The 13,578-nt window shown below is 44.4% G+C and overlaps 4 non-coding genes across 4 annotated transcripts; 2 read left to right on the top strand and 2 right to left on the bottom strand.

Annotated features, from left to right (window-relative positions):
• The first annotated feature begins 604 nt into the window (after positions 1–604).
• On the top strand, positions 605–676 carry Trnaa-ugc. Its single transcript has one exon. It is a non-coding gene; the product is annotated as a tRNA-Ala (tRNA).
• A 497-nt stretch (positions 677–1,173) lies between these two features.
• Positions 1,174–1,246, top strand: Trnak-cuu. The gene has a single exon. It is a non-coding gene; the product is annotated as a tRNA-Lys (tRNA).
• A 6,536-nt stretch (positions 1,247–7,782) lies between these two features.
• On the bottom strand, positions 7,783–7,855 carry Trnav-aac. The gene has a single exon. It is a non-coding gene; the product is annotated as a tRNA-Val (tRNA).
• Positions 7,856–12,306: 4,451 nt separating this feature from the next.
• On the bottom strand, positions 12,307–12,379 carry Trnav-cac. The gene has a single exon. It is a non-coding gene; the product is annotated as a tRNA-Val (tRNA).
• Between the last annotated feature and the right edge of the window lie 1,199 nt (positions 12,380–13,578).

Here is a 13,578-nt window from a genome sequence, read left to right as displayed (position 1 = left end):
GGGTTGGAGTTGGTTCAGTGGGTAAGTACAGAAAGGATACAGGTTCTCAGAACCTATTTACAACTGCAACTAGACTTATAGAGGATGGAGTGACTTCTGACCTCCTTAGGCACTCGTAGTACACATACATGCTGGCAAAACACTCGTTACATAAAATTAATACACTTTTAACAACAACAACAACAACAAAAATCGAGCACTGGAAAACCTGTTCACCTCTATGCACTTACTCCATTTAGAGCAACTAACTTCATTATTTCGTTTAAACATTTTATATTTTACTACATTATCTTGCATTTAAAACAAAAGGCAAACGTATCTTTCTTTTTCGGGTCACGGTTCTATTTTGTCCTAAGTGCCTGATGAGTAAGTCTCTCTCAATTTTTCCTTCCTCTTCGCAGTTCCTACTCCCGGATCTGTCTGCCCTCGGGTATCTCTCTCTAGGGGGATGAACGAATTTGTTAGTGAGGAGGATTGGAGGAACACTCTGGACAGCCAATGACCATTTGTGATTTCCAAACAGCTACATTCAATCTGCAGTTAGGAACTGAGCCGTGCGCTATGCAATCACTAGAGCACTTCTGAGCAAGCCAGGAATGTGAATGGGGATGTAGCTCAGTGGTAGAGCGCATGCTTTGCATGTATGAGGCCCCGGGTTCGATCCCCGGCATCTCCAGATGGCTATTACTTTTACTATACATTTTGTTTTTGTCTTTGTTTTTGACATTCTAAATTTACAAACAGCGTGCAGCCAACAAGTGCAGAAACCCGCCCCCCCACCCCCCAACGAAAAGGGTTGAACCGGCGCGGTTTATTCGTGGTTTATTAGCTTCGCTTCTCCCAGCTCCGGACTACTCGCGACAAAATTTGAGGGTAAGCAATCCGGTGAGATCTTAGGACGTGTGTATTTTCTTCTCAGCTCTGTGAGCTTCGCGGTGGAAGGAGCGTGGGGAAAACACAAAATCTCACTCACACAATCCCTGGTGTTGGTAGAGAAAAAGTAAACAGAAAATGGAAGGAAATAAGGGGGAATGATCAGGTGCCAACGGCTGGATTTTTACATTTCCGAGTTTTTTTTCTTTCTATCAAATTCTAATTACAACACCAAATTTAGGACTCCTATTTTTTTTCCTAAACATAGGGGTGGCAAAATAAACCTAGCTTCCGCGCAGCGCCCGGCTAGCTCAGTCGGTAGAGCATGAGACTCTTAATCTCAGGGTCGTGGGTTCGAGCCCCACGTTGGGCGCACGGAGACTTTTTAGACAAATCAGCAGTGTGTTCTCTCCAAATTCGTACTTTACAAGAGGTTCTCTACAAAATACAAATAAAAGAACTTCCCGAAACTTAAAAAGAAAAGTAATTAATGATGGTCGCTTTTACAGTTGTAATGCTTCCTCTACAGTACCAACCTTGTGGTAAGATGTACTTAGTATCTATCGTTTTAACAACTATTTTCTTTTTAAATTTTAAACCCTGGGCCTTGCGTACGGTATGCAAGAACTCTGCCACCGAGTTACATCTCCAATCTTTATTTTAAGCATGTTAACTGTACATGTAGCATTAACTACATTCACAGTGCTGTACCGCTTTCACTATCGTTCATCTCTAGGCGAACAGAGCTACCTCCTCCTCCTCCTCCTCCTCCTCATCCTCCTCCTCCTCCCTTCCCCTTCCCCCTCTTCTTCCTCCCCACTTCCTCCTCTTCTCCCATCGCCTCCTTTTTAAAATTTTTTCTTTAATTTTTTATTTAGATTTATATGTGTTTATTTGTTTGTTTATTTGTTTTGGTATTTCTAGAGAGTTTCTCTGTGGAGTCCTGGCTGTCCTGGAACTCGCTGTGTAGACCAGGCTGGCCTAAGAATTCAGAGACCTGCCTGCCGGCTTGCAGCACAATGCCTGGCGCATTGGTCCCTTTTCATCTGTCCGGACAAACACTAGCCGGACAACCATCTTTACTCAGCCCCTGAAAACGCCATTCTACTATTGTTTTTCCTGGAGCCATCCCATCAAGTGTGAGCTTGAAATCACTCCTGCGAGTGTGCATGCACGTGTCTGTGTGAGGGGTGTGTGTTGTGTGTGCTGTGTGTAGGGCTCCGGTTAAGACATCTCAGGTAGCCTAAGCTAACTTTGAACTTCTGATTCTATTGAGTCTAATTCTCCCAAGGGCTGAGGTTACAGGTCTTTTTTGTTTTGTTTTGTTTTGAGACAAGGTTGTTGAAATTGGCTGTTGGCTGTCCTTGAACTCACTCTGTAGACCAGGCTTGCCTCGAACTCAGAAATCTGCCTGCCTCTGCCTCCCAAGTGCTGGGATTAAAGGCGGGCCAGAACAGGTTATTTTATAGGTTCTTTCATGTTGTACATCGTGTGTATTAAATTTCCTGTCCATTAAGGTCAAATAACATTCCATTATGTGTATATACCAAAGTTTCTTTATTCATCCATCTATTTTTGGGTTATTTGAATTCCTTCCACTTTTTGTCTTGGGAGGGACTGGGGAAGGATTATCAATTTAGAAATGGGAGTGTACCCATTTCTACATATTACAATTAAATATAAACCCTGTTTGGCAAATCTCAGTTCTGGACATTAATCTCACAGTTGCACAGATGCAAAGGCATAACAATAATGATCACTGCAAGCCTCATAACTGGAGCGTTAACTGTAAAGACTGGTAGCAATGAAAGCACATGTAAGTGATTTGTCGAATTATGATTCCCTACCGTAGAGTATCACACAGTTGCCATATCAACGATCCACTTGAACAGTTTTTATTTAAAAGCGTTCCTGTAGGGCCAGAACAGATGGATGGCTCAGTGATTAAACACACTTGCTGTGCTTATAGAAAACCTGAGATTGGGCGGACATAGGGTCTGCACACCATTAATCCCAGCACTTGGGTGGTAGACCCAGGTGGGTCTCTGTGAGTTTGTGGCCAACCTGATCTATACAGTTAGGCCTTGATGGGCAATCAGGAGGCAAACCAAGCAAATAACAAAAAGCTCATATACGGCCGGGCGTGGTGGTGCACACCTTTAATCCTAGCACTCGGGAGGCAGAGGCAGGCAGATTTCTGAGTTCAAGGCCAGCCTGGTCTACAGAGTGAGTTCCAGGACAGCCAAGGCTACACGGAGAAACCCTGTCTCAAAAAACCAAAAAAACAAACAAAACCACAGCCTAGTTGGGTTGGATATAGAAAACATTCACTAGATTTTTGCATATTTGTGGCTATTATCTAACTAATCTAAAACTACCTCCACATTCTTTCAACCCTCACTGATTTGTTTGTTTGTTTTGTTTAACTTGAGAGGAATGTTCTCCCAGGGTCTGCATTGGGACCTGAGAGATGACTCAATGATTCTCCAGCGCTCACATTATAATTGCATTGTTGTGTCACATCCGTGCAAGGGTACAAGCCTCCCAGACACAAGATCAGTGTCAGTCACGTGCCACTGTCCTGAGGAACACACGAAGTAGACAAGGAAGATGCCAAAATGTCAAGATGAACCACCTAATTCTACAGAAGCGACTGGGACAGGAAGAGTGGCCCAAAGATGTCCCAGAATAACCGGATCCTCCACTCTATGTCAGGAAAAACAAGTCAGATTAAAATCACTGGGTATTTTGGGAAACCCTCCTAATTTACCACTGCTGCTGCTGCTAGCTTCCAAAGGGTGGAGTTCATAAATAAGAAAAGAGTGCCTACCTTCTTTGTGAATATTTTGTGATCTTCAATTTGTGATAGTTGAAAATATTAACACCCAGTTGTCTTAAGACTTTGAAATTCTACTTTGCAAATATTGTTGATTTTCTCTAAAGTTACTGTAGCAATTTTTGAAACAGGAACAATCCCTTTGGCTGGCACTTTGGTTAATTACAGCTGTCAAATGGCTTAACCCTGAACATCTAAGAAGCAGTGACATTCATTCCTTTGCACATTTCAAGCTGCAGTTATGACGTTTGCACTTCTGAACTTTCACATACCGATGAGAAGATAAAGCCCTGAGAAACTAACTAGGTCACAGGTAGACGTGAAGAGACACCCTGCTTTAACCACCAGTCCATGTGCTTAGACACAGTGCTTAGAAATTCTGGGTGTATTGCTTCTTTGTGATTCCCTGGATAAATATAAATACGAATCTTTATAAATCCTGTGCTGATGTCCTGTGTTAATTAGCCTGGGAGTCCCCTGAGACAGTACATCCAGTGTCTTCCGGTCATCTTTCTGTCCAAGTATGTATGAATGATGTAGCTGAAGTCATCAGAATCCAGATCCAAAGACATACAGGCATAACCTTTTCTCTCCCGGCTGCCCCTCCACAGGCACCTCCAGTTTCTCTCTGCCTATGTAAGCATCCATCCGGTTCTTCCAAGGCTCTGAACCCTCTCTGTCTCTTCTGTGGAGGCCTCAGGTCTTTTGGATGATGTCTCACTCTTCCTTTCCCTGACTCAGTCACTGTCACATCTTCTGACCTGTCTTTCCCCGACCACTCCACTGTCATTTTTATACGCTCTGACATTATTTCTCTATCTGTTCACTTGTTTACTATTTAAGTAGCCCATCAGAAAGTGAACTTCAGAGAGGCGGGGGCTCTGTCTGTCTTGAAAGGCAGTGTTTCCATCACAGCAACAGAAGCAAAGGGTGGGACAGTGCCACGCCACAGGTTCATTGCAAGGGGCAATGTACCAATGTATGTGTAGCTTCGGGAACACTGGTAAACTCGCACTAAGGGCTCAGTACTTTAATTTGCAGCTATCAGTATTAACCTCTAAATCCACAAGTCTACAAAGGAACACAAGCATGAACCAGTCAAAAGGAGATGGTGGGGAGACTAGGGGATGGTGGCCCAGGAGTGTGAAATGGAGGTGTGGGGGGGGGGAGGTAGAGATAAAAGAGGGATGCTAGAAGACTGAAACCTGTTGAAGCTGAGTGGTGCAAGGTCTAGATCTCAATATATGTCATCATCCCCTCCTCCTGCCCTCCTCCTCCTCCTCCTCCTCCCACCTCCTCCTTCTTCTTTTTCTTTCTCTGTTGTCCTGGAGCAAGAGATATGTAGACCAGGCTGGCCTCAAACACAGAGATCTTCCTGCCTCTGCTTCCCAAGCGATTATGGGTCCTTTCAGCTGTTTCTCTAAGGTAATTTCGCGTGGACATGCTGCTTGAGGAGTCTTCAGCTCCACACACTGCCTAGATATTTTTGTTTTGTTTGGTTTGGTTTGGTTTTTGAAACAGAGTTTCTTTGTGTAACCCTGGCTGTCCCTGGAAGGACAGCTGCTTTGTAGATCTGACTGATCTGGAACTAAGGGATCCGCCTGTCTGTCTCAGGGACCCGCTCCTGAGTGGTGAGACTAAAGGTGTGCACCACCACATGCGTTTATGATTTTTACCCGTTAGTGGAAGCACACAAAAACCCAACCTCCTTAAACATACCCTGCAACAGAAGACAGAGAAAGTTACAGAGAAGCCAAAGCATAAGTGACTGCCTGGCAACAAGAGTGCTTTCAGATTGCCAGGGCTAAAGCGACAAAGGGCACAGTGCGGCAGAGTGCCGGCTGATGTAAACTGCTAAAATTTAAACAGCAAAAAAGAGGGCTTTTTTCCCCCCCAATTTTTTAAAACTCACTTTACATCCCGATCACACGTCCCATCCTTTCTTCTCAGCCCCATCCTTACAAATCCCTCCATCACCTCCTCCCTCTCTCCTTAGAAAAGGGGATTCCCCACCCCACCCCGGGCCCCATATACCACCCCACCCTGGAACATCTAGTCCCAGCAGGAGTCTGCATATCCTTTCCCAACGAGGCCCAACCGGGCAGTCCAGGTAGGGGGGAGGGGATCAGTATGTGGATTAGGAGGGCTTTGGATCTGTAGTGACATCCCTCCTGCTGCGATTATAGGCATACTCCACCCACGCCCAGCTAAAAAGATTAGCTGGAGCGGAACGTGTTATTGCTCCGTTGGACGCCTTCTCCTCTCTTGGGAGTCCTTTCTCACTTTTCCTTAACAATCCTAAACTCTCTCTGCTTAAAAAAAAAAAAAAAAGAAAGAAAGAAAGAAAGAAAGAAAGAAAGAAAGAAAGAAAGAAAAGAAAAAGAAAAGAGTGTAAGGAGGTTATATAGTATTGTCATTTAAAAGACAAATGACTCAAAAGTGACAGCTACCTGTGGGTGTTGTTGGGCATCCCTGCTGATTGATGGTGTTAGCTACGTTTATTATCTATCAACTTAGTTCCTGTCTCCACACGGAAGATCACTGAAAACTGCCTTATGTTAGTTAACTGGGGCATCCAGTCCAATCGAGTCCAATTGGGTAAGATTGGTAAAGGGTGACTGATGGGATCCTGAGGTCCCAAAGTTCCAGTGTGGGCTAAATAGGTTAGCTGGAGGGAGAGCTGAGAATATCCTGGCAGTCCAGAGCCCGGGGTAAGCCTAAAAGAAAAAAAAAAAAAAAGAAGAAAATGTAAGCAGAGGAACTCCGAGATAATTCTCAAAACGAGTTTAGGATCTTTAAAACACTCTTCGCCACGCCTTCTCTGGGTTTTTAAGCCTATTCTGGATCCTGGACTTAATGATGTGTACTTTCTGGGACAGAACAGTGACTGAGCAATGAGCACCTTGTAGGTGTAGTTTGGGAGAAAGTGTGCTAACGCAGGTGGCCCGAGCAGTTTTGCCACCACTAGGCTGATTTGGACCATTCTGTGCCTGAACTTCGGATGTGTGGATCTTTAAGGAGGACGCTGCTGGTTACTTCAGTGGATGTTTTGTGTGACTTTCAAGTGTGACAGTACTGCCTGGAGACAGATTGCCTAGCGCGCGAGTTTGGTGTGTGAAGACACTGTGGGAGCAGGCTTCCCTGTGGGGTCCACACAACTGAGGCGTCTGGATGGGGGAATCAGACGTCACGACGACTGCGTAGTTGAGCCTTCCTCTCAACTCACCTGTCCCCAACTGCAGGTCAGGATGACCAAAGAAGGGGAGGCTGAAGCCAGGGTGGTTTCGGAACCTGAGAGGACAGCAGGAGATAGCAAGGGAGACGCCACTGGGGCACCGTGGACCAGAGGCGGGTGTGACCAAGCGGGCTCATCCTACCGCTGTCCCCTAGCCAGCAATTGCTACTTGCCCAACACTTCTTGTAATGGTGTCGCAGGACCCATCTTGCTCATTTCTCTATTGATTTCTTTGCTTTTTTTTTTTTTTTTTTTTTTTTTTTTTTTTTTTTTTTTTTTTTTTTTTTTACTTTTCTCCTTTCGAGCCGTGGCATTGCGGTAAACCGGGAAGACGCTGCGTCCTGCTTGCTGGATGGAAAAGTTCCTCTGAGGGAGGAGCTCCGATCCACTGTGTGGGTGTGGTTAGTTGTTATTACTGCGGCCACCTCTCCTGTGAGCATCTTCCACACCCTGGACTTCCAACACACCTTTCTAAACAAACCGCTGTTCTGATAACGTGCTTCCTTATGGGGATGCACGGCGTACCTGTCGCTCTGAATCCTCTAGGACTCCAAGTTCTTTGAGTACAACAGAGTCTAAAGACAAAAAGGCTACCTCTTGCATCCTGAGACCTAGGCCTGGGGTGTGGTGTCTCTGTCTCCATCTCCGTCTCACCCGTCTCACTGTCTCACTGTCTGTCTGTCTGTCTGTCTCTCTGTGGTGTCTCTGTCTCCGTCTGTCTCACTGTCTGTCTGTGGCGTCTCTGTCTCCGTCTGTCTGTCTGTCTGTCTGTCTCCAACAATTAATGAAATTTAAAACATCCATTAGTAGAAAAGGACGGGAGAAAAAAAACTATCATTGTTTCCGCCCGGTTTCGAACCGGGGACCTTTCGCGTGTTAGGCGAACGTGATAACCACTACACTACGGAAACCCCATGCCTGTTTGCTCTTACTACTTTTCAAAAGAGAAGTTGTGACACTTCTTGCTCCCTTTTTTCCTAGCATTTTCATCCGGAGAGTCTCAGACCCTGTTCACTAAATGATGATATTACGGTATCATGGTATTATGACATACACTGAGGCATGGGACACCAGTCTTGAAATTCTGGGTGAGAGAATTTAAAACAGCAACGACGACAGTGTGTCTGGCAGCAGGCAAGGTAAATGTGACTTCAACTGACTGTGTTTGTGCTTTTTTATTCTGAGGAAGAGAGCGGGAGGATTTAAATGTCCTCGTAATCCGGGCTCAATTGATAGTAACAATTCAGAGGGAGGAGGGAAGAGGAAGGAGTCTAATGTCACAAGAAAAATCATTTTACGTATGCTTTCAGAAATTATTGTATGAAAAATGATTAAGATAATTTTCCGACAAAATCGAAAGTAGTTTGAGCATCAGCTTTCAAGTTAATCTTTATTGCAAAGCTGAAAGTGTTACCAAAATTTAAAACTTCAATGAAAGACCTTTGAAATAAAGCTAAATCTCATCAAATTTAGCATTCATTATAGAGTTGAGATACAGGTTAGCATATGTTAAACGTTATATATGCATTTTGCAAATGTGAGAGTAGTAATCATTGGTTAAAATCAGAATATGATTTTCTGTCATTCAAACTGCATTCCTGAATACCCAGTCAGGATTTGGAAGGCAGGGGCTCTTGGTGGGTCTGTGACTCAGAGTCCTCTCTTCACCATGACAGGGAGCAGTGGGCTAGCTTGAGTCTCCAGTTGAGGTCAACAAAGGTCTCCAAGTGACTGACTAATAATCCAGCGATGCCTCACCTCCCCTTACCAGACTGCTCGCAGGGTTTAGCTTTCCCCATATCTCTCCCTCCGGATCCAGTTCACCCTCTTTTTTTTTAAACCTGAGAGCCATGTCCTCGGAGAGTCACATCTAGGCCCACAGCAATACCAACGGCCAGTCTCCCAAGATTCAGATTCATTTGTGTCTTGGGCACATCCTTATGGTCTCTTACAGTTTTTCCGGTCATTCAAGATTGAGCTTCTTAGCCAGGTGTGGTGGTACTCGCCTTTAATCCCAGCACTTGGGAGGCAGAGGCAGGTGGATTTCTGAGCTCGAGGCCAGCCTGGTCTACAGAGTGAGTTCCAGGACAGCCAGGACTATACAGAGAAACCCTGTCTCAAACAAACAAACAGAAAAAAAAAAAACAAAAAAGATTGAGCTTCTTGATTCATGCTCTAGATCTCACTATGTTTGTAGGGAGGGCAAGGAGGAAGAAGCATGCCCCCTTCTATGCCTCTTTAATAGGAAAGATATACATATATATATATATATATATATATATATATATATATATAGATAGATAGATATAGAGATATAGATATATAGATATATTTTGTTTTTGTTTTTGTTTTTTTGAGACAAGGTTTCTCTGTGTAAGTCTGGCTGTCCTGGAACTTACTCTCTAAACCAGACTGGCCTTGAACTCTATCTGCCTCTGTCTCCCTAGTTCTGGGATGGTGGCATGTGCCTTTAAGAAAAGTCTTCTAACAATGACAATAATAATAATAATAATAATAATAATAGCCCTAAATCTTCAAAAGACCACAAAAGCAACTGTGTAAGAAGTCCAAAGTCTCTGCAGTGATCTCACTTTGACTCCTAGAGTAGTCTTTACCACCAATAGGGAAGCTGAATTCTGTGTCCCTCACCAGCAACTTTTGAGAATCTAGGTGAATGGCAGGCTAAGGTTTTTCTTTTTTGGTTGGTTGGTTGGTTTTTTTTTTCGAGACAGAGTTTCTCTTTATAACCCTGGCTGTCCTGGAACTCACTTTGTAGACCAGGCTGGCTTTGAACTCAGAAATCTGTCTGCCTCTGCCTCCCAAGTGCTGGGATTAAAGGCGTGCGCCACCACTGCCCGGCTGGCTAAGGTTTTTCAAACAAATCATAACAACCATTATTAGTTTCAGTTGCCAATATGCAATGGTTTAGCTATGCCGTTGTCGGTGCCTGAAGGTAATATGGTTTGTGTTTTTTAATAAAAAAAAAAAAGGCATTTGTAGCCAGCGTGGTGGCGCACACCTTTAATTCCAGCACTCGGGAGGCAGAGGCAGGTGGATTTCTGAGTTCGAGGCCAGCCTGGTCTACAGAGTGAGTTCCAGGACAGCCAGGNAAAAAAAAAAAAAAAAAAGATGTAAAGTATCTATAATGTGTCTACAGTGTGCTATCCTTTCTAGAGCAGAGGGGTGATGATGGAAAAGAATGCATGTTTACCTTCCAGAGCCTCCATACCATCTAACCTAGGCCTGGAATGTTTTTAGCTTCTGAACTTTGCTGGCTTACTGTCAGACTTGTGGCCTGACAGGAAATCACCCTTTCTTGTTTCTGTTGAACTCTGACTGGCTGGCTCAACTCAGCTGTTCCGGTTCAAACTCCTCTCACAGCTGACTGATTCAGGCTGACTGATTTAGTCTGGCTTTCCTCCTGGCCCCTGAATTGCTCTGCTTGGCCTAAACTAATTCTAGCAATCTTTTCTAACCTTCTGGCTCCTTTTCACCCTCTAGCCCATTCTGTCTTCACCTGTGTCTAGCTTGTTCTCTCTCCAACCTGCCTCTGTAAAACTCTCCCAGTAAAACTGCCTCCTTTATTTTTGGGATGAAAGGTGTGTGCTAAGGGGGCTGAGCTACACCACAATTAAAACACAGTTTTGTTTTGGTTTGGTTTCAGTTTTTGCTTTTGGGGTGTGTGGAGAAGTGTTTGAGTAGACCACCCTGCCCCAACAACTACAGATTTCCTAACTAACCAAGGGAGCTCAGAGCTACCTGGGAGACAGAGGTGGAAGCAGACAGAGGTGGCAAATTTAGGGCCTGCTTGGGCAATTTAGTGAGAGATGACTTAGAGCTTGGTGGCAGAATGCTTGGCACTATGTATGAGACCCCTAGCACCACAAAAGGAAAACACACACGCATATGTATATTTGTGTATGTGTGCATACTATGATATGGCCATTGTCCTCTTGAATGCTTGGTAGCCTGTGATTGGGTCCATTAACACTTCCATCATTAAGGGAGGGCTCAGGAAGCCCTAACATTCCCTCTTGTTCAAAGAAGGGCTGAGCTGCTCCAGCCTGAGGGTTTATAGGCAGGGGATGGTTGCTGGGAAAGGGGTTCCTGTGACCCTGCCCATTTTTGAGGCTATGACAGCAATTAGTGGTTTCCAGGAGAGATATTTTCTTCAAATAGTATAGCTGCTACTAAGCTGCTTACATGGCTGTGAACAGCCCCTCACCCATGCTCCTGTAAGCAACCTTAATTGAACTCATTGGTTCACCAAGCTAGACAGGGGCAAGTTGTTTCTTTGTTCTGCCACTCGTGCCTTCTCTGGGATCAACAGGTGTTTGTTCATCTCCCCAGGAAAAGCACACACAAGAACCGTCTTCCAAAATAACTGAAGTTCCTCTTTTATTTCCTGTGTGGTTGTGCTGTCCATCTGTAATGGGGGTGGGATATGCCTGTTATTATTTGTATTTGATTTTGGCTTCCTCAGTATGCTATTTGGTATTCTGGGAGGATCTGTTCTAAAGAACAGTGCATTACAGAAAACGGCTCGCTGCCTCTGCCTGCTAAGCTAGGCCTAGTCCTGGAAGCTTCTAGCTTCTAGTTTTCTTTTTCTTTCTTTCTTTCTTTCTTTTATTTCAGTAAACAACACAGTCTGTGGGTTCACAGTGTGAGCAGATATCCTGCAACACATAATTAAAAAAGAAAGAAAGAAAGAAAGAAAGAAAGAAAGAAAGAAAGAAAGAAAGAAATATGAGCCAGAGTTGAGGTTCTCATCACACAGAACAGCTTTCCTGACTAGAAATGCAAGTCCAAATCCCAACTGATGGTTTGGAAGCTCACATAGATAGGCCATCATGATCTTGGGGTCCTAGTTTTATTAGTCATAGGCTGGTCACCAATACAGCTAGTCCTGATATCTGGGCGTATCAAATACGTGGTGAACTGGTTGATGACGGCCAGGCTCCAGGAATTTGCCAAATGGTACCCATTTCTCAGTTATTTTCCAGCTTTCCAAATTAGTGGTCTTTGCCCATCTTTGTAATAGTGCAGACAACAGAGCACCATCTTGCTTTGGTCACAAAAGTGCTTCAATTCGTTGTCCTTTCTAGTGCCATGTAGTGCTAAGAACCCATTGTTTGAGATTAAGAGCCTCGTGCTTTATCAGTTTTAATTATTACGGTTTTATGAAAATGCCACTGATATCCAAAAACACCCTAACCTTGGAGAGGTAATAGCTTCAGAAATGGGGAGTGTCGTGAGTTTACTTCGCAAACTTTTAAGTTCCAATTCAGTTCCTCATTTTCCTAGGAATAGTTTTTCAGGAAAACAGCGTATTTTGTGAGAGCGAAGAAAAGCAGTCTAAAACTGTTTCCGCCCGGTTTCGAACCGGGGACCTTTCGCGTGTGAGGCGAACGTGATAACCACTACACTACGGAAACGGTACTTCAGAGATGGTGACTGGCATGTCCCTAAAGCTACAATCTGACAGACTTAGCTCCACGTCTTAAAACCTGACTTGTTCCACGAAGGTTTGTGATTTTAGTGTGTTCAATTGGAGGTGCTCTGAGTCACGGTATCCAACTAATCTGCGCTGCGATCAGAGGGTTTCATGCATCAATTATTTATGACCCACAAAGTAACAAAACAAGCAAACAAAAACAAAACAAAAACCGCACGAGAAACGCTTTGGGAGCCACAGGGATAGGATAGGATTCTCTCATAAACAATTTCCACAACACAATTCGGGACTCTCCTTCCCCTTAGACTGAAATTCTCACGAATACAAATCTCAAAAACATTTCGGATGAAAGACATGAAAGGTGTGCACGGCCCACATAAAGTACTAAAATTTGAGTAAACCCAAAGAACTTGGAAAATGTTTTTAAAGAGGACACACGGACTTGTCTCAAAACCTAAAGGGTATAAAAAGGACTATGTTTTCGGAAAAGTGTCTTTATTGGCCGGTCAGCCTTCCTAGAGAAATTCAACTGTTTCCTTCTATAGACGAGTAGTTAACCCTTAACCTCTTTACCAGATACTAGAAGCCGTTCTGACCGTTTTACATGACGACATCCTCACAAAATCCTGTGAGGCGACAACTACGATTTACTCATTTACGTTACATTACTATACGTTTACTTTATATAGACATTCAAAGTACCAGATACACTTAACATTGCTCGCCCTCCTATACTCGAGTTCAGCCACCTTCACTTTTTAAACTTAATACATTCCGAAGATTCCTTGTCATATAGCTGAACAGTGTTGCATTTAATAGGGATGCGGATATTCATAATAAATGATGGGGACAAGTGACCGGTTGACAGGATTTGGTTTTGTTTGCTTTGACTGATTGGTGGCTGCTTTCTGGGACAGGGTCTCACTTTGTAGTCCAGGTTGGCTAAACCTGGAACTTGCCACAGTTGTGCGGCCTCAGCCTCTCCAGTGCTGGGCTTACAGGAGCGCTGGGGTCCGCCAGCAAGGCTGCACTTTCTAAAGCCGGCGTGAAAACGCCCAGTCCAGCGGGAGGGCGGAGCCTCTCACGGAGGGCGGAGCCTCTCACGGAGGGCGGAGCCTCTCACTCCAGTCTCAGCCGGTTTCCTCTGGCTCCGCCCAGAACGCCCGCTCGGAGCGACCC

This window comes from Mus pahari, chromosome 14, assembly GCF_900095145.1.
Source record: "Mus pahari chromosome 14, PAHARI_EIJ_v1.1, whole genome shotgun sequence".
NCBI classification, from domain to species: Eukaryota; Metazoa; Chordata; class Mammalia; order Rodentia; family Muridae; genus Mus; species Mus pahari.
The sequence above is the reverse complement of the archived record's forward strand: the minus strand, read 5'-3'. Positions and strand labels throughout refer to the sequence as shown.